This window comes from Delphinapterus leucas, chromosome 1 (genome assembly GCF_059928025.1).
Source record: "Delphinapterus leucas isolate spDelLeu-1000000601 "Yukka" chromosome 1, BTC_Dleu_Yukka2, whole genome shotgun sequence".
NCBI classification, from domain to species: Eukaryota; Metazoa; Chordata; class Mammalia; order Artiodactyla; family Monodontidae; genus Delphinapterus; species Delphinapterus leucas.
Genome location: NC_143129.1, coordinates 97,634,372 through 97,648,639, shown reverse-complemented (window position 1 = coordinate 97,648,639; position 14,268 = coordinate 97,634,372).

Sequence of the window (14,268 nt, the reverse complement as noted above, 5' to 3'; positions counted from 1 at the left end):
CTTTGTAATGGTCTCAGATACATTCTTTGTTCTTAGTGGCCCCCAGTGTCGAGTATATGCCAGGACCTGTCATTGTCCCGAAGGGGAGAATCACATTCAGTGCCTAGATGCAGACTGATTGGAAGCCAGACCCACAGGCAGCAGCTGGGAAAGTATGTTTAAATGCCTCCCAGGAGGAACTGGGAGATGGGCCTTTTTGCTTGCTCCTATTCTGAGCCTGAGTGTATAGCCACGGGGGTGAGGGATGTTCTTGCACCCATTAAGTACTACTTCTTCGTTTGCTATAGTCCTGTGGGTTTCATGAATGGAAGCCCCGTTGGCTATAAGAGCCAACTGATCTGGATTCTCATCTGCAAAAGCTGCAGCACAGATATGTTATAAACTCCTTCCAGGGAGTTACAGGTGACAGCCTACGCTACAGGGTGATGGCTGGGGAGGTGTCCATTGGCTTCCCTGGTCCCAATGAGGATCAAAGCCAGCTTCTAGATGCATGCTAAATTAGAAGCCTGACCCTCAGTCGGCAACTTTTAAAGTATGCAGATAGACCCTTTTCAGGTAAAGCCTGGGAAATGGGTGTTTTTATTTACTCCCTCTGTGCTGAGCCCTGGGGAGATAGCTGGTTAAAAAATCTTTCTTAGTTTGTTATAGTCCTTGAGACTCATGAATGAAAGCCCTGTTAGATATCAGAGCCCAGAAATCCAGGTATCTGTCCCCTGAGTGGCTGAAAACCTGGGGTTTATAACAACAGGGTTGTTTCAGCCTTTCCTATCCATTTTAATGTGGGTATTTTCTTATTCACCCAATGTGTAGGAGTTCGCTGAGTTTCTGGATTTCTCTCAGAGATAATTGTTTGGTGTGTATCTCTACATTTGATGTGTCCATAGGAGGAAAGTTCAGGAGCCTCCTATGTCACCATCCTGGTTGGCCTTCCTCCAAGAAATTCTCAAAGTAATTTTCTTTTTTTTAACATCTTTGAGTATAATTGTTTTACAATGGTGTGTTAGTTTCTGCTTTATAACAAAGTAAATCAGCTATACATATATATATTTCCCCATATCTCCTCCCTCTTGAGTCTCCCTCCCACCCTCCCTGTCCCACCCCTCTAGGTGGTCACAAAGCACCGATTTGATCTCCCTGTGCTATGTGGCTGCTTCCCACTAGCTATCAATTTCACATTTGGTAGTGTATATATGTCCATGCCACTCTCTCACTTCGTCCCAGCTTACCCTTCCCACTCCCCGTGTCCTCAAGTCCATTCTCTACGTCTGCGTCTTTATTCCTGTCCTGCCCCTAGGTTCTTCATAACCACTTTTTTATTTTTACATTCCATATATATGTGTTAGCATATGGTATCTGTGTTTCTCTTTCTGACTTACTTCACTCTGTATGACAGACTCTAGGTCCATCCACCTCACTACAAATAACTCAATTTTGTTTCTTTTTATGGCTGAGTAATATTTGATTGTATATATGTGCCACATCTTCTTTTTCCATTCATCTGTTGATGGACACTTAGGTTGCTTCCATGTCCTGGCTGTTGTAAATAAAGCTGCAATGAACATTGTGGTACATGACTTTTTGAATAATGGTTTTCTCAGGGTATATGCACAGTAGTGGGATTGCTGGGTCGTATGGTAGCTCTGTTTTTAGTTTTAAGGAACCTCCATATTGTTCTCCATAGTGGCTGTATCTATTTACATTCCCACCAACAGTGCAAGAGTGTTCCCTTTTCTCAACGCCCTCTCCAGCATTTGTTTGTAGATTTTTTGATGAAGGCCATTCTGACTGGTGTGAGGTGTGATACCTCATTGTAGTTTTAATTTGCATTTCTCTAGTGATTAGTGATGTTGAGCATCCTTTCGTGTGTTTGTTGGCAATCTATCTTCTTCGGAGAAATGTCTGTTTAGGTCTTCTGACCATTTTTGGATTGGGTTGCTTGATTTTTTTGATATTGAGCTGCATGAGCTGCTTGTAATATTTGGAGATTAATCCTTTGGCAGTTGCTTTGTTTGCAAATATTTTCTCCCATTCTGAGGTTGTCTTTTCATCTTGTTTATTTTTCCTTTGCTATGCAAGAGCTTTGAAGTTTCATTAGGTCCCATTTGTTTATTTTTGCTTTTATTTCCATTTCTCTAGAAGGTGGGTCAAAAAGGATCTTGCTGTGATTTATGTCATAGAGTGTTCTGCCTGTGTTTTCCTCTAAGAGTTTGATAGTTTCTGGCCTTACATTTAGGTCTTTAATCCATTTTGAGCTTATTTTTGTGTATGGTGTTAGGGAGGGAGCTAATCTCATACTTTTACATGTACCTGTCCAGTTTTCCCAGCAACATGTATTGAAGAGGCTGTCCTTTCTCCACTGTACATTCCTGCCTCCTTTATCAAAGATAAGGTGACCAGGGCTTCCCTGGTGGTGCAGTGGTTGAGAGTCCGCCTGCCGATGCAGGGGAGATGGGTCCGTGCCCCAGTCTGGGAAGATCCCACATGCCACGGTGCGGCTGGGCCCATGAGCCATGGCTGCTGAGCCTGCATGTCTGGAGCCTGTGCTCCACAACGGGAGAGGCCACAACAGTGAGAGCCCCACGCACTGCAAAAAAAAAAAAAAAAAAGATAAGGTGACCATATGTGCATGGGTTTATCTCTGGGCTTTCTATCCTGTTCCATTGATGTATATTTCTGTTTTTGTGCCAGTGCCATGCAGTCTTGATTACTGTAGCTTTGTAGTACAGTCTGAAGTCAGGGAGCCTGATTCCTCCACCTCCGTTTTTCTTTCTCAAGATTGCTTTGGCTCTTCGGGGCCTTTTGTGATTCCATACAAATTGTGAAATTTTTTGTTCTAGTTCTGTGATAAATGCCATTGGTGGTTCGACAGGGGTTGCATTGAATCTGTAGATTGCTTTCAGTACTATAGTCATTTTCACAATGTTAATTCTTCCAATCCAAGAACGTGGTGTATCTCTCTGTCTATTTGTATCACCTTTAATTTCTTTCATCAGTGTCTTATAGTTTTCTGCATATAGGTCTTTTATCTCCTTAGGTAAGTTTATTCCTCGGTATTTTATTATTTTTGTTGCAGTGGTAAATAGGAGTGTTTCCTTAATTTCTCTTTCAGATTTTTCATCATTAGTGTATAGGAATGCAAAAGATTTCCATGCTTTAATTTTGTATCCTGCTACTTTACCAAATTCATTGATTAGCTCTAGTATTCTGGTAGCATCTTTGGGATTCTCTATGTATAGTATCATGACATCTGCAAACAGTGGCAGCTTTACTTCTTCTTTACCGATTTGGATTCCTTTTATTTTGTTTTTCTTCTCTGATTGCTGTGGTAAAACTTCCAAAACTATGTTGAATAATAGTGGTGAGAGTGGGCAACCTTGTCTTTTTCCTGATCTTAGAGGAAATGGTTTCAGTTTTTCACCATTGAGGATGATGTTGGCTGTGGGTTTGTCATATATGGCCTTTATTATGTTGAGGTAAGTTCCCTCTATGCCTACTTTCTGGAGGGTTTTTATCATAAATGGGTGTTGAATTTTGTTGAAAGCTTTTTCTGCATCTATTGAGATGACCATATGGTTTTTCTCCTTCAATTTGTTAATATGTTTATCACATTGATTGATTTGCATATATTGAAGAATCCTTGCATTCCTTGGATAAACCCCACTTGATCATGATGTATAATCCTTTTAATGTGCTGTTGGATTCTGTTTGCTAGTATTTTGTTGAGGATTTTTGGATCTATGTTCATCAGTGATACTGGCCTGTAGTTTTCTTTCTTTGCGTCATCTTTGTCTGGTTTTGGTATCAGGGTGATGGTGGCCTCGTAGAATGCATTTGGGAGTGTTCCTCCCTCTTATGTCCTGGAGAATTGAGGATGGTGCCCTGGGCTCATCAGCAGGATCTGTCCTGAAGCCAGTCCTAGAGTGACAAGAGCCACACCTGCAGGTCTGTTCCACTGACCAGCCAGACAGGACTGAGTTGGGCCCACGGACCTTGGTCTGGATTGTGTTGGCTGGTCATTCTTGCCTAGGTTCACAGGCCAACAGCCACTGTCCTTCCTTTCCTGCTCATCACTGCACCAGTGGCTCACTCCTACCTGCTGCCGTCACACGCCTGGCAACCTCGCATTCCAGGGCCAGCCAAGAACTGAGACCCCAGCAGGCCCCTAGTTCCCAGCAGGCAAACTCCCCATTAAACTACTTCTGCCTAGCCGTGTTCTCGTGGCTTCAGAGCCCGGAAAGTGCGGAGAGCATAGCAAGCTGCGGCGCCCCCTTTCCTGGACCCTCGATGCTCCACGGAGTTGCCAGAACTTCACTGCACTCCTCTCCGCAGCGCAAGCAATTTCTGCGCCTGCCTGTCCCATGGACCCGGGTGCACCTCCGGCCACCAGCACCCAGGATGGAGGTGCGGGGCTTGGCCAGCGGTGGGTGCTGGGGCTGGCGGTGACCCGGCCTCTGGCCCTGAGGCCCCAGGGACCTGCCAGGCCCACCTTTGTCCCTGCCATCTGGAAAAGCTCCTTTTTCCTTTCTAATTCTATTGATTTGAGTCTTCTCCCTTTTTTTCTTGGTGAGTCTGGCTAATGGTTTATCAATTTTGTTTATCTTCTCAAAGAACCAGCTTTTAGTTTTATTGTTCTTTGCTATTGTTTCCTTCATTTGTTTTTCATTTATTTCTGATCTGAACTTTATGATTTCTTTCCATCAGCTAACTTGGGGCTTTTTTTCCTTCTTTCTCTAATTGCTTTAGGTGTAAGTTTAGGTTGTTTATTTGAGATTTTTCTTGTTTCTTGAGGTAGGATTGTATTGCTATAAACCTCCCTCTTAGAACTGCTTTTGCTGCATCCCATAGGTTTTGGGTTGTTGTATTTTCATTGTCATTTGTTTCTAGGTATTTTTTGATTTCCTCTTTGATTTCTTCAGTGATCTCTTGGCTATTTAGAAGTGTATTGTTTTGCCTCCATGTATTTGTATTTTTTAGAGACAAAATAATTTTCTTAATGTTCCTTCTTTAACTGGAATTTCATACTCTCAAATCCTCCCATTTTGTTTTTATTCTTGTTTTTGTTTTTGCATCCAGTTTTCCTTGTTACTCATTATAGATTTGGCAGTCGTTCACTTCAGTGGTGCTTTAACTTATATCCTATTACCCAAATCCTGGTCTAGAGTAGTTTCTCCCACCTGCTTTCTCTTCCCTGGACTTCTTGCTAGATATGATAGAAAATTTGATGTTTCTGTTGTTCTTTTTGAATATTTTATATTTAGCCATGAAGAGCACAAGAAGTGGAAGTCTTAAGGAAAAATCATCTGGTAATGTTGAGCAGTGGGTGAAATGGTTACACTCAGGGTGACTGATTCCCTGTTTTGTGGTTCTTCGTGTTGTGACAGTAATATCCAAGCCTATGGAGGAAAAAAATGTGAAGGGAAGTACATTTTAGAGAAGAAAATGAGGTAGAAGTTTGTTAGTATGTAGAAATTATAGTTGAAAAAATAATGAGTCAAAGATGGCTATAAATCTTTTAGGTTGAAGTCAGGGTGTCAAGTGTCTAATAAATCCAGACTTTGTAAGGACAGATGTTGCTTGAAATAATTGTTGCAATGAGGAGGATGGGACTGTTGAAATAGAGGGAAAAGAACTACTGCATTAGGGAAACACTGGACATAAGCTCTGTAAGTGTCTGAAGAGTTAGGTAAAAAGGGGCTTTATTGTATAGAGGAGAGTGAACAAGGCTAGGGGGAACTGAGAGTGGGGTGAAAGGGTGACATGATTGGATAGTAGATCAAGGAATGTTTTAGTCTGAAGTGAATCTGTTTTTGGAAGAGGCCCTTAGGAAGGGTCTGTATGCTGGCTCAGACTGAGGGTGGGTCAAAATTCAGGGACCTGGGGAGGAGAGAACCTTAACCGAAGTTTGGTTAATAAACATTTTATTCTGATGGATCAATGAGGACCAAGCAGTTCAGATAATTATTTATGAGACAATAAATGGAGATTTGGAGGGTCTGTGTCTGGCCTTGTCATAGATAAACAAGGGGAGGCATCCATGAGTCTCATCTACATCACATGGGGAAGAGTGGTTCTGTGCAGTAAGCCATATGCTGGAACACAAGATCGTGGGAGAATGTCTTGCTAAAGACATAAACAGCCTATGCTGTTTTTTAGCATCACAGGGCTTGGATAAAGTTCAATATGGCCATTGGAAAAACAGGAGAGAGGACCTAAATTAGGACAAAGAGTTCTCACTTAGTACATTATTAGTAAATTATTTTAATGAATATGTACTATAGATGGTTGATGAAATGAAGCTTCATTGAGAGGAGAGGGCTAAAAATATCTGAAGTCATTACCCAGGGCCTAAAACAATTTGTACATTTTTTCTTGAATGAGTGAATGAATAAATAAAAATGGGTAATATTATCTATAGTGAGAAATCAAGTCTAGTAATCATCTTATTGACTTTAGAAAGAAAATGTTTTGTTTGGGTTTTTTGTCCATTTGACATTTTTGCTTAGATATGTAATAGACATCTCAAAAGGAATTCTCAATTGTGGTCATTCTATGCACTACCTCTTCCCGCTTAAAAAAAAAAAGTAAGAATGATTCTCCTCAGTATCAGTAGAAGGGACTGCCATTCACCAGTTTTGGGGGTTTTTTTATGCCCAAAGCTAAGAATTATCCTTGCTTCATTTCTTTTCTACCCCATGTTCAATCTATCGACAAGTACTTGTGAGGCTATATTCAAATACGTGCTGAATTTGATTACACCCCCTCACTTTTTCTGTTACCACCTGAGTTTACACCATAATCTGTTGCCAGCACTACCATAAGAACTAACTGGTTTTTTACTTCCAATTTGGTTCCCTTAGACTCTGTTTTGCACCCAGGAGCCAGAACGATCTTTAAAAAGTTTAATCACATTATCCCGTTTTAAACCAATTTATGACTTCCCATTGCTCTCAGAATAAGATTAAACCTGTTTTTATGGCCTAGGAAGCTTTACATAATCTCACTGAATAACCATGAGACCTATTGTCTTACGTTCTTATTTTTGCTCACTGGACTTTATCTAGTTTAGTTCCTAACTAATCTTCAAAATGTCATACTTATTGCAGGTGTATAGCCTTTAGTTCTGCTCTTCTCTCTGTCTAATAAGTCTTTCTCCAGGTTATCTCATATCCTTTTGTCCATTTTTTTCTCTTATACACAGTTATACACTGATGGTTATTTCACCATTCACTGAAATTTCCCTTAAGCTTTTTTAGTTTTTTAAAGATTTCATCTGTGCCTCATTTTCTCATCTGTAAAATGGAACACAGGGTGTCTACATTAAAATGGTAATTAAATGCAATAATAAAAATTGCTTAGGATCTTTCTCAAAACATGATAACATTCATCATTATTGTCATCTTCAACATCACACCTATAGAAAAGTACTTTACTAATTTATACGTATTCTTGAAGTTGTCTCTCTTAGAGTAGAATGCAGTCCTGTGAGGGCAAAGACTTTGTCTTGTTTACCCTTTACCAAAAGAGCCAAATATAATATCAGGCACACAATGAGGGGTCAGTCAGTAAATTCACTGACTGAATGATTTGTGTATAGGAATTTTAGTCTAAATCATCCCCTCTATATGAGTACTTTTAGTTTTCAAGAGGCACAGGTATTCTCATGTCACTCAGGTGGTAGTATTTATTTTAAGAGAATACAGGTGAAGTCAGGGAGAGAGAAAACCAACACTGTATCAAAAGGGCAAGATGTCAAAGAGCACTGGAAAATCATTTATCACCATTCGGAACATAAAAGTAGTTCCAGTGACCCATAAGCAACTCTAATGACCCAGACAGTAGATATAGTAAGCCAGTAATTTTGTTGATGCCTTTTAATCAGACATCTCTTGCTTTTTGGTCTAGTAACTTGCCACACTCATGACTCTTTCTTCCTTGTATGCTATTATTTCTACTTTTAAGACTTCTTAACTACTTTTCTCCTTCTTCTGTATTATCTATTTAGCTTTGCATTTAAACTCTCCAATATAGATTTGATTGTATAATGATCATCTGTGAGAGATGATGACATCTTTGATTGTCTACTTGATAGCCACCACTCACATTTCTTGCTGACAGTAGATTTATTTTGTTTAGAAACCTCTTGTTATTACTCATGATTGCTTTAGTTCAGTCTTGCATGTCTGATTCCCAGTGAAATCAATTGTGAGTGAGAAATCAGGGATTGCCTATAAGAGACCTTCTGAGAAAGGTTTCATTTCCTGATAAAAAAATGAGAATGTCATGAGGAAAAAAACACTTTTGCTCCTATTCCCTTCCATTTTGCCCTGCATACTGTCTTGGAACCACATAATGCCTGAAACTATTGACAGCCATCTTAAACTATGAGGTTTCAAGCCTGAGATTTAAAGACAATATGCCGAGGAAGGTGTGGGAGTAATGCTAGTTATAGTTGTGTGCTCAGTGCTATTCTTGAGTGGATTACTTGACTCAATATTATTCTTGACTAGTCCCGGCATCACCCATATCCAGACATCTGATTAAGTGAACAGTCCATTTCCTTGGGGTTCAATCCTCTTTAAGCCTTTTTTTTTTTTTTTTTTTTTTTTTACTTTGAGCGTAACAAATCCTGATACACCACCCAATATATAATAACCCTAAGGGACTGATTTCTCTAGGCAGGACACCAAAGCATCATGGAATGCCTTAAATTTTCTAGGAGAATGCTTGGTCTAGTGTTCTGTGACCATGACAGCAGAGTCACAAGATTCAAAACATGGCCAATAATGTATAAAGGACTGTCTATAACCTCTGTTCTCAGAAGATGGGAAGAACAGGGAACTTACAGATACCCCTTGTATTCGGTTCTAAGGCATTCTGACATATTTTGAAAAGTTGAAGAACCAACCTTTTATGTAACACCCATAATGAATCACAAAACAGCACAAATGTCTAAAGTACCCGTGACTAAATCTTTGTCCTGTGTTTCCGTACCTTATGTTCCCTTATTATACATAAAGTTTTATGTAGATCTCCAGTGTGAGAAGATGACTTAGAACTTTTGTCTTGTAGAAGAAAGGCAGAATGTTTAATAGACAGGAATTAAGGGAATACAGATTATTGGGTGCAAAATAAATCTGTGTTGTTATGCCAAATACTACAATGCAAATATTAGAACCTAATGTAGGGTGATTAGTGGACAGTGTGCGTATACATTTATAAGTGTATGTTTTTCAAACCCAAATCATCAATATATGGCCAGTCATCTATTCTATATTTAAATACACAAATAGTTCATTAAAGGACTTCAGAATTAGTGGCATGTAGAAAAGACCAGTTACTAGTCTATTCTACTTTTGCATGATTAAAATTGACTTATTATTCATATTCTCTGAGATACTCAGATTTAATTAAATGTTTTACCTCTCTTCTTCATAAGTAATAACAAAGAAGCCACTTAAAGCAAATCTGATTATTCTACTAGATAACCCTTCATAATGTAGTTTTTTGTATGTCTGAATCAAGTGTAGTACTTCTTTGAAAAGAAGAAAATACTCTCAACTGAATTGAATCATTAGCATTTCCAACAATTGTATATTTAAAGTATGTCAGAAAGTGACATACTGTGACTAGTCACATACTGTGACTAGTCACAGTCAGTCATGAAGCCACATTATAAAGTGGCCTATCACATTTCAAACCCTTCATTTTGTCATTCTTAGAAGTAGTCTTCTTCTCACAAATAAAGGAGGTGGGGGAAATATCACTGAAACGACATGAGTATCAGTTAGTGCTGACAGACTGAACCTGTCATCACATTCCCTGTAGTGCTGCAGGCTGCAGAGGGTTTGATGAAAGACCCATGGTGACAGTGGAAGACTTTATATACCCAGATTTTCTGTATATTTTAAATAAATAATTCAACGTGTTCTGTTGTAAACAGCAATTATTAATCTATGTTAAATATTTAGAGAAAATATCATATAAATATGTACTACATATGATAACTTATTAACACATATCCATAAAGCTTTAGGAAATGGCTAACTCCGGGTCATTTCTAGTCAAGAATAATTTTCAAAACTGAAAACTGAAACCATGCAGGTAAAGAAAGCTCATCGTCCTCTGATCAATAATTTTCTTTTTGCCTCTACATGCTTGCACCAATAACAGTCTAACAAATTATTATATCATTGTATTTGATTCTGTCACACATCTTTCCCCCATTGGATTCTCAACCTGTTAGTGAGTTGACCCCAGCACAACAACAAGAGATACTTAAGAAATCTGTTGATTGAATCAATCCTGTTTACTATACCCGTATTAGAAATAAATTTTCCTTAAAATATGTTTTAGCATTTTATGGAATTGTAATATATATATAGACAAGTGAACATGTAAGTGTACAACTTGATGAATTGCCACAAACTAAACATATACATAACATACATAAAATGCAGAAATATTAAATGTACAACTCAATTTTTATATATGGTTATATATTTTCAATAACCACCAAGATGTAGATACAGAACAGTTCCCACACCACACAAGATTCTTCTTGTTGTTTCCCAGTTAGTACGTCTTCAGAGCTAACCAATTATTCTGACTTGTATATTCATGGATTAGGGGGCTTTTTTTGCTCCATTCTTTTTTTTATTCCATTTTTTTCTTCTCAGTGCTTCTGTTTATATTGAGTTACCTTATGTTTACTAATTCTGTATTCTGCTGTTAAAGTCAAGTATTTAATTGTATTTTATAGTTCTAAAATATCCATTTAGTTTTTTAAATCTATTTTAATTCTGTGTTGAAATTCTCAGTGTTTATCAGGGTTTTTTTTCCAGTTTTTTCCTGTATATTTTTTAAAGTATTAATCACAAGTTAAAAAAAAATATTGTCCAGGTTTTCCCTGCATTTGCTTTTCTTTTTACCTCTCTTTTGATTTTTGGTCAGATTCTTTAACTCTTCACATATATTGTGAATTTTTATTATTATTATATGACTAGACAACTGTAGAAACTGCAAGTGATATCCTCTACTAAAGAGAGTTTTCCTTTGAGACTGAGGGTCTGCTCGCTTTGATTCAATCAGAGCTGGGTTACTAATTTAGTAAGACCCAGCTCATCTTGTTCTTCGGGGTATCGCTCCTGGTATTTTTAAGACTCCTAGTGGGTCTCTGTCACCTTAGACCTAAGAGACTACAGTAGTTTCAGTTCTGCCCTTGAAGATTTTGTGCATAGCTTTTTATCCTTCAGGCCCATGTGTCTTCAAGAGTCATAAAGGGAAATTTTATTTTATTTTTCTTGGTAGGTTCCTTCCTTATACTGGAACTTTGTCTGCTAAGTACTGTTAGATGGTGGGAGATTTCACTCCACTTTGGCAGCTCAGCCCACCAGACTCCCTAGTTGCCCCCAGAAGTCATGGTTAGAACCAGCTCTGAATTTGGGTCTCTGCTTGCTTGCAATCCATCATACCAGCCCTACCCAACTGCCAAAACCTCATTTTTTTTTTTTTCCCAACGGTAAAGTCTCTCTGCATGGCCCAAACTAGATCCTCAGCCTATGCTCAGAAAAGGCAAATGACTCCCTATTTTAAGTTCATCTGGTCCTCATCTACTCCACAGTTCTTCAGTTTTTTAAAATAAGTTTTAAAACTTATTTATTTGTCTTTTGAAGCAGTTGCATTGAGAGTATTGGCCAGCATGAACTTTGACATCTTTCATAATGATAATGATAACTTTCCATGTAAAGTTTTGTAGTATAATAGATATCTTTTTCCTTCTGACCTCCCACTTAAGCCCTTATGTGCTCAGAGTGCAGTTTAAGAAATATCACCTTTAGGGCTTCCCTGGTGGCGCAGTGGTTGAGAGTCCACCTGCCGATGCAAGGGACGCGGGTTCGTGCCCCGGTCCGGGAAGATCCCACATGCCGCGGAGCGGCTGGGCCCGTGAGCCATGGCTGCTGAGCCTGCGCGTCCGGAGCCTGTGCTCCGCGGCGGGAAAGGCCACAACAGTGAGAGGCCCGCGTACGGCAATAAAAAAAAAAAAAAAGGAATATAACCTTTAGAAAGATTACAGAAGTAGTGAATTGTTAATGCACATGTGTGTGTATGTGTGCATGTGTGTGTATGAAAATGATTGGAAAATAAAGATCCAACAATTTACCAGCTATCACCATTTGAAGGTGTTCCAAAAGCACACCAAATTCCATGCATCAAAATTAAAGTCTTCTCCATCCTCACCATCCACTTCCCCTATAACTTTTGCTTCTCTTCCATCTTTATTGAACAGTGCCCATTGTGGCTATGTAAAGCTAGAAACTTGGGAGGTTACCTCTTTTACCTCTCACGTGAAATTTATAAATCAGTCCTGAGATGCTCTTGGCTAAAATTGTCTCTCTGTTCCTCCATTAGGGCTTAATCCAAGCTCATTTTCCTTCTTGTCTTCATTACATCAACATCCCAATGAATACCCTATTCTACTTTGATCTCCTTCTAGTCATTCTTTCCCAGTATTGCCAGTTATATTTCTAAGATTAAAAAATTGTCACCTTTTGATTTAAACTTTTCTTTATAAATTTTATGTTTGTAGATACAAATACATTAACTTAGTACAGGAGGCGTTTCATAATCTGATTCCCGCCTACTCTCCAGTGTCTTCCTTTTGCCTTATATACCTTATGTACTCCTCACTCCAGAATATAATGATGCCTGCAGTTTCCCAAATGCATAATGACACTACGACCTCTTCCCTCTACCTGGAATACATTTAAAATTTTCGTATCTGAATAATACCTACTATCCCTTCAAAAGCACCCCCACATACTTGTTGATCCCTCCTGAGTGATAACAGACTCTCCTTTGCTGAACTTCCCAAATACCCCCATGCATACCACTGTCAAGGCTTTTATCATTTTAAATCTTTCCATTAAGTGTTTCTCCTACTACCTTGTAAATATTTTGAGAGCAAGAACATTATTTATTTGACTTTATATTCTTGAATCCTATCACAATAAGTATTACAGAGTATTTAAGTTTGTTAAGAGGAATAAGATTGTATTGATGAATAATCTGCAAATTGGTATGTTGTGCCTTTATCTTTCCTTCATATTACTGTTTTAAATCAATAATCTAGGCATATTACTGACAAGAGGAGAACTTATTATGTGAACAACCTATCTATTCTTTTTGTTTACCTTTGAGTTATTCATTTTGCTATTAACTATTTTCCTTTCCTCAAGATAGTTTTAAGATGTTTTGGTGTACTTGTTTTTTTCAAAAACTTTTAAAGATCAGTATTCCTTAAGTAAGACAATTGTTAAATAAACCTTTTTTTTTTTTTTTTTTTTTTTTTGCGGTACGAGGGCCTCTCACTGTTGTGGCCTTTCCCGTTGCGGAGCACAGGCTCTGGACGCACAGGCTCAGCGGCCATGGCTCACAGGCCCAGCCGCTCCGCGGCATGTGGGATCTTTCCGGACCGGGGCACGAACCCGTGTCCCCTGCATCGGCAGGCAGACTCTCAACCACTGCGCCACCAGGGAAGCCCTAAATAAACTCTTTGATTAAGAACCACATCGTTTTTATTATTTCATGTTATATCAGTGTCATTTATTGATAAAAACTGGTCAGTTTTAGGGAGGACATTTAGCAAGAACATCTTATTACTGCAACATTTTATAACAGATTAGCACGTGTTTTCCAAGTGATAATCTGTAATTGGAATTAACAAACAGGTTTTTATTTTAGCCATAAAATTTACGACATAGTCACAGTAAAATATTCATAATTTTAAAAAAAATTGTTAGGTTTTCTCCTGACCACAATTTTAATCCTTTATAAAAGCTGAAGTGAATTATGCTTAGCTTTTTTTGCAAAAGATAAAATTCACCTTATTGCATCCTTACTCCTTGACTTTTCACTGAATTAAATATTAGAAGCTGGTGACAAACTAAACTGATTGCCATCTGCTCTGATGCCAGAATTTCAAAATTGTGACAACAATGTCATATCACATTATAAAGACTGACAGATTTGGGGAAAATTAAATAGTGTAAAAAGAAATATTGAAACAATTAGTAAATGTGCTAGTGAACATTTTTAAAATGTGAAAGGTAAATGGATCTTGGCTTTAAGTATGATACAGTTTTAATTTCTTGATTTTCTCTTCAATGAAAACACAAATGTGTTCATGTTTTATTGCAGTAGCATTTTAATCAAAATAAAATGTTTCTCTATGGCAATAGATTTGTTCTCTCTATATAGCCTTCTATGTGA